The following is a 7,025-nucleotide window of genomic DNA, read 5'->3' as shown; positions in this document are numbered from 1 at the left end:
CTGGACCCTCTCGAGTCTATCAACATCCTTCTTGAAGTGCGGCGCCCAGAACTGGATGCAGTGCTCCAGCTGTGGCCTGACCAGTGCCGCATGGAGGGGAAGTATCACCTCCTTGGATCTATTTGTCATGCATCTGGGCTTTTAATATGGGCTTTTAAATTACATTAAAATGAAAACTGCTTATTAAGAATATATAACATACTAAATATATTATATATAATTAAGGCTCTGCTCTGGTTCTTTCTCCATTTCAGTCCCAGAGCCATAAATTTCCATTTGTTTCCTCGGAGTGCTTCCTGCGCTGCCAAATGGTTGCCACTGAGTAACCCAGGGTCCCTGTCACAAAAACAGTCCCTTGTTTTCTGCAGGCCAGGAGAAATTTGAAGTCTCCAAGAGTCAGACTCATGCTTGCTTTGATTTTTTAATATACCAAAGTGATATTGCACAGTCATTGTTAATGCCTACTAACATTTTATTTGCTTGTTTTGAACAGAGAACACTGAGCAGAGCTGCCTGTAACAATGTCACAGATATTTTCCCCGAGTGGTTACAGTTAGTTTTGAACCCAGCAGTGGGTACAAACTGTTCCTATCATTCCTGCATTATTACCTAGCATTTGCCCACAGTCGAGTCCACATGCCATCAAGCTGACCGTCCATCTAGGTTGCCCGAGAGGCAACTTTTACAACCTAAATAAACTTGTTTCATTCGCAACTTCTCTTCACCCTCAGATTATGAATAAAAAAAGACACCTGTCCTTGTGCAGGCCTCTTTTTTTTAAATTTCTGACTCTTCGTGTTATCTGCATGTAAGAAATGCACGTTTCCGTTATACCTGAATCCTTATGTGTTTTTATTCCATTTAAAATACTGCGCCGTGCCTACTTTCCAGATGCTGAAATTGCCAGCTGTAGTGAGCACATACCATCTTCCAGAATCTCCACTGTTGTAAACCACCATAGCCCTACTCTGGGCTGCTGTTTCTCCAGAGAACAACAGTGCTGCATGGGCTATTATTCCCTGTTTCTTGCTAGGGAGTAGAATTTATTTCTTGCACAATCACCTCCTTCCAGAGGGTCCGTGTACATGGTGCAACCTCCCTGACCTCATCAGCAAGGCTCAGACCCTGATTACATTTAGGCACGTCTTAAAACCTGACTTCTGCCATTCTGATCACAGTGAATCAAATGAACCTGTGTGTGAGCTGTTTATCACTTGCCCATAGTTCCCCCAATATATTTTTCCCTAACCTCCGTCTGTTGTTCTTTAGCTCGTGTCAGGGACCATCTTTTTTAAGGACAACACCTTGTTCATAATGGGTGCTCCTGTAAAGATCAGCTATTAAACAAAACAGTCAGGGGTGTATCCTCTGGCACCTCTAAACTAATGATGGTTCATGCCAGGAAAGGTATGAGGGGTACAGATTACAGTATCTTGTCCTGTACATAAACTTTCCTGCTAAAGCATCTGCTCCTGTCATTGTTGGAGACAGGCGACTGAGGCAGACGGACCTACGATGGCACTTCTTATGTTAATTATTATTATTGCCGTTACCTATCCAGAAATCAGGCAAAAAAAACCCTATTCATTTGGTGGGGGGTTTATTTAACCTAGTATTTTCCAGATAGACCAAACCGTTCTTCCAGGACATGGACTGACTTATTAGTAACAGTATTTACAGTTAAAATATCATGAAAGCAAACTCACCGCCTGTTATCTACCACTGCTGCTCTCATTTCTCTTGTGCATGTGGAACATGATGTTCTGGGCTTTAGCTACTTCAGGGTTGCATTACATTGATCACTTCCATAATTCAATATTTTTATGAATGAGAGATCATTGCCCAGCTGCCAAAGGAATGTAGTGAGTGCTATCCCTTGTGCTAATGAGTCAGAAATAAGACCTGAACTCTTCACAACCAATGAATGATTTATTTTTTTTGCTATCCTAGTTCCCAGGAATTTTTCTGACAATGAAATACTGGGGGCTTTTCCCCCCTCACTTAAATACATTTCCTTGTTAGCTTCAAAATAATATAAGCTTTATTGTGTTGTTCAGAGGGCTTGTGCTATATTACACGAAATGATAAGAAAAATAACTAGAAAAGATACAAAGTTCATGATGAAGCAAAGAAACCAACAGCAGTTACTAGGTACACAGAGTTCAATTTCCCCTAACACATTGTCTTCACTCAAGAATACGACTGATACACCTTTTTGTTATTTATAGTACTTATGGTTTCCCAGCCAGTTATTTTATCTTCTAATTATTTGCTCTTCAAAGGTCTTTTTTTCTACGTCCTTATTTCAGTGAAATTGAATCGTGGACTTCAATACAACTGTTAATGACTTGATCCTCAGGAGTTCTGGTATTTTCTTAAGTTGGCTAAGAAACTTATTTAGCTTGATCCACTTGACTAATTCTTCACTGACGAATAATCTTTCCTCAAAAGGAAGGTTTCGTTTGTGGTAAGGGATGGGGAGAATTTCAGGAAACCTGCTTAACTGAGCAGCTCTGCACTGGAATTCCTGTGTGTCCATAGACACACAACTTGATATTCATGAGCCTCAATTCCCCACCAGTAAAAATGGAGACAGTTAGAAGTGTCTCCACGAGACACTACTGCACAGTAGCACTGGTGGGTATTAACCGTGACGTGACGCTACTGCACAGTAGTAATGAGCTACTGCACTGTAGCTTGTTGCTACTGCATAGTAGCACCTGGATAAAAAAACATGTGGCAACAATACTGCACAATAATGCTGGTTACTAGGCAGTCATTTAGTACTTGCTTGTGCAAGTACTAAATGGCTGCACAATACCAACGGCACAGTCCGGCATAGACCAGGGTCGGGCAATTATTTTGGGTGGAGGACTGCTTACTGAGCTTTGGCAAGCTATCAAGGGCTGCACAAGTAGCCCTGCCCCTTTACAGGTGCCCTGCCCCGTGGTCACCATCTTATGACTGGAAGTCCCTCCCCCTAACCCCTGACCTTTGCCATGAGAAGTCTCTCTCCTTGCCCCCCAGACATACTCCTTTCAGCAAAGGGTTTTGCCATGTTGGAACCAGAAAAATACCAAATTATATTCTAAAAAGTGAACATCTACAACATTCATTAATTGATTTCAAAAAATACTTTTGTCCTGGTTTAAATGTGCATGTATAGTGTACGTAGAGGTGATTGTATATAACAGCTTAAAATTAAGTCTTACTCTTGTATATTGTGGGGAAGTGGGAGGGGTATAGGTTTGTTGGGGGCTGTGTGTGTGTGAGTATGTGAGATGTGGAGGAGGATTTTGGTGTGTCTGTGCGGGGAAAGATAGGTGTGGCATTGTGGGTGTAGGGTGAGGGAGCATTTGGGGGCTGTGGATATGTGGGGTGTGGGTGGAATGTGGTTTGTAGGCGGATGTGTGTGTGGGGGAGGGTACCTGGGGTCCATGAGGGGGTGTGGGTTTGGGGGTCTGCATGTATGGCCATATGAGGGGGGTGTGGGTGCATGTGTATGGTGGAGTGTGCATGTGGGACTCACCCTATGATCACACACACATGCACTCTGCCCTTCCCTACACACACACACACACACATACCCATACCTGTGCGGCCCCATGCTCCCTGGTCCAGTGATGTAGCCAGAAGCCACTACAGTTCTCCCTCCATTAGGTGCCAGAGCAGCGCGGGGGCAGGAAGCAGTGTGGGGGCAGGAAGGCAGGGAAATGGCTGGGGGTGGAGTGGAGCTGGGCTTCTCGGTCCTGCCAGCTCCCCCTGGGTCCTGCTGACCCTGGTTCCTGTCATCTTTGATAGGTAGGCAGAAGGAAATAAATATTAATTTACTACATTTTTTAGGGTCCATGCAGGCCAGATAGAATGGCCTGGCAGCCCGGATCTTGCCTGCCCCTGATGTAGACGCAGCCAGTAACATTTTTTTCCCTCCTGTTGTCTATTTGGTAAGCTCTTACTCAGTGTACATCTACAAGGCGCTATGCAGTGATCTGTAGAGATGTCTACGCTAGTTCTGAATGACCTGGCTCGGGTTTCAGAAGCAGTATAATTTGTGTTAATGCAGCATTCTTCCCAGGCTATTATCAGTATATCCTGCTTCTCAGTGTCTGTATTATGTTTGACAGTGAGTTAGCTCCTTCCGAGGCAGCTTAGGCATTGCGTGGCATTGTGCAAAGTAGATGTACCCTAAGTGACCATTCAGCACGCTGGGGCCCTGTTCTCTGGTTGTGCTATTGTAATACAAATAATAATCCGTAGCAACCAGTAAGTAGCAGTGGGATACCTTGTCCTAAACCATACGCTTAGTAATAGAATAAATTATTACTTTTCCCCTGGGGTTCACATAATAATTTATGCTATTATTTGTTCTGTACATTTGGCAGTGGATGCAATATAGCACTCTTTTATGTTTCATGATGAAAATGTAGGGCTGGACTAGGGATTACATTTTCCAAGGCAGTTCAGCACCCAGCTTGCCTGGAAATTCAATTGTAGGTTTACATTTGTACCTTCGAACACCTACCTCCAAATGGCAAAAATCTTCATAAGTGGCAGAAGAATACTCTTATGCAAAGATAAAGTTTCTCTCTTTGTTCTCTTGCATTAATTATGTCACATATTCAGAGTACGGATAGACAAACAGTTTACCACAGGGCAAAAAGGGGTTTACACATCAGGTGATCTATGATAATCACCCATGGCCACCCTCTTACACCTTGTTAAGGGGAAGCTAAGCTATGCGTTTAGCCTTCAGTGAAAAAAAGGGTTTGGTTTCTTCTTTCCATGGATAAAAGCATGAATATGGGCAGCTGTCACAAAACAGTTGACACACAGTAAAGCCCTGGTCCTTTTAGCTGTAGTAAATTGTTTGTATGTTCTTTGATAATTAGCTGCTACAGCTAATTATTTTACCAGTCATTGTGGACGAGCAGCAATGTGTGCCTGGATTAATTGGAGTTGTCTGTTTTACCAGTCTCTCTCAACGTTGAGTGCACTGTCTCCATTTTCGTTTCTAACAAAATTTCCAGGGTTGACATTGCCTCTCCCTGTCTTCCCGAGTAAAAGGAGAGGATCAGAAAAGGGCTGTAGTTCAGTCTTGCTTGAGGAAACATATCAAGGAGTTGGACACTTGGCCAGACCTCTCATGACTGGGAGTCTCAGGAGAATCCCCCCAGTCACAGAAGGAAATATCACACATACGGGTTTTGCTGAGGAATATCAGCTGGAATAGCAAAACTTTTCTGCTACCTTGAGTTGCAAAGAAAAAGAAAAGTTGGGCAACCATTTTGAAACTCCAAATCAGTAGCTTAGCATCTGCAGCTCTTAATTGTCAATGTTTCAGCAGCTTCTGCCTAATGGAGGGAGAATTATAGCCTGGGACTAAGTTTTGTTTTAGGTTACCGGTTTTGTCCCGTACTTGTTGTGCCACCTCAGCTGAGCCACCCAGCCCAACACTGCTCTCACCTGCCTTCAGTTCCTCATTTGCAATACAAGGACAATGTCACTCTTCAAAAGGTGTTGGCAGGCTGCGTTCTTCCAGATGGCCCCACGTTGTGAGCTTGGGAGAGGAGACGTGTTATAGAAATGCAGAGCATTTGGTTACTGTTCACTCACTCCCATTCCCTAGGTAGTGATAACCCAGGCCAGCTTCAGCAAATGGCATTGCAGGTTTTAATTCAGGCCTTGCAATGGAAATCAGCAGAGATGCAGCTGGTGATGCAAACTGTGCGGAAGGATGTTTTGGCAGGTTGACATCAACCCTACCTCTGGCAGAAAAATGAATGAGTCAGTGGCTCTGGTTCAATCCCAGAACTGTCAGTGCCACCCTGGGAATGGTGCTTTGTGTAGAAGCTATTGCAGTGCCATGAAGCAGAGGAAAATGAATGTTCATTTTAGCAGCTGCACTGAGCCCATGTCCTTCTGCCCGGTGGGGAATCATCAGTTTCCCAGCTTCTCCGAGACACAGAGTGCTCCATTTATCCAAAAGACATCCTCCCCCTGAGATGCTGGTGCAGACACTACAACAAGCAGGCGATTCCCTGCTTAGTTCCCACCGACACCTTCATATTCCACACTTGGGAGATGGATGGCAGAGGACAGGGCAAAGCAACTCAACCAAGCAGCTAATGTTACACTGAGCCCACGCCAGAGGGAAGGGATTCCCATAGCAGGCAGAGGCATCTCAGAAGACAGGAGCCTAGGACTACATGATGGAAAAGGGACAGAGGGAGAGAGACTGGTAGAGCCACAATGCACACTTTAATTGGGAGAGAGAGTTGAAAATACTGTAGTAGAATAAGGGAAGACTGATCACCAGCTTAGATCAGTGGGATATGTATCAGTGCAATATATCCCACTTTGTCACCTTGGTCCTTTTTCCACTTCATTCATATCTTTGCTGTCAATCGGTGATAAACCTGATCCCCACTGGCTCTACACACTACCATCCTGTACTGTTTAGGGCTATGCCAGCCCTGCAAACTGATGTTAGCGCAAGAGTTTTTCTGCTTATGTCAGCATGGTTCCTCTCTGCAACCAGAGCCCATTGGAATCAATGGAAAGTCATTTCTGAACTTCAGTAGACTTTGTCTCTGGTTTTTAAAGAACAGAGTTTTTAAAATATTGCATAGGATTCATATTCTTAGTTCATTAGACATGCTGGTATTCACGGCATTCCCTCCAGTAGATACGTGGCTAGGAACAATGCCTCTGTTCACATCGCCATGGGAGCTGGCATATGGTCTTTAAAATAAGCTTTGGCCATGATTCCTAGCTGTTGTATCAAATTATGATTTCACAGATTTCACAGACATTAGGGCTGGAAGGGACCTCAGAAGATCATCGAGTCCAGCCCCCCGCCTGAAGGGCAGGAAGTCAGCTGGGGTCATAGGATCCCAGCAAGATAAGCATCCAATTTGCTCTTGAAGGTGTTCAATGTAGGTGCTTGAACCACCTCCGATGGCAGGCTGTTCCAGACCTTGGGGGCTCGGACAGTAAAGAAATTCTTCCTTATGTCCAGCCTGAAA

The sequence above is a fragment of the Gavialis gangeticus genome, unplaced genomic scaffold (genome assembly GCF_001723915.1).
Source record: "Gavialis gangeticus isolate Ggan-Ray unplaced genomic scaffold, GavGan_comp1, whole genome shotgun sequence".
Lineage (NCBI taxonomy): Eukaryota > Metazoa > Chordata > Crocodylia > Gavialidae > Gavialis > Gavialis gangeticus.
This window is presented reverse-complemented; position numbering follows the sequence as displayed.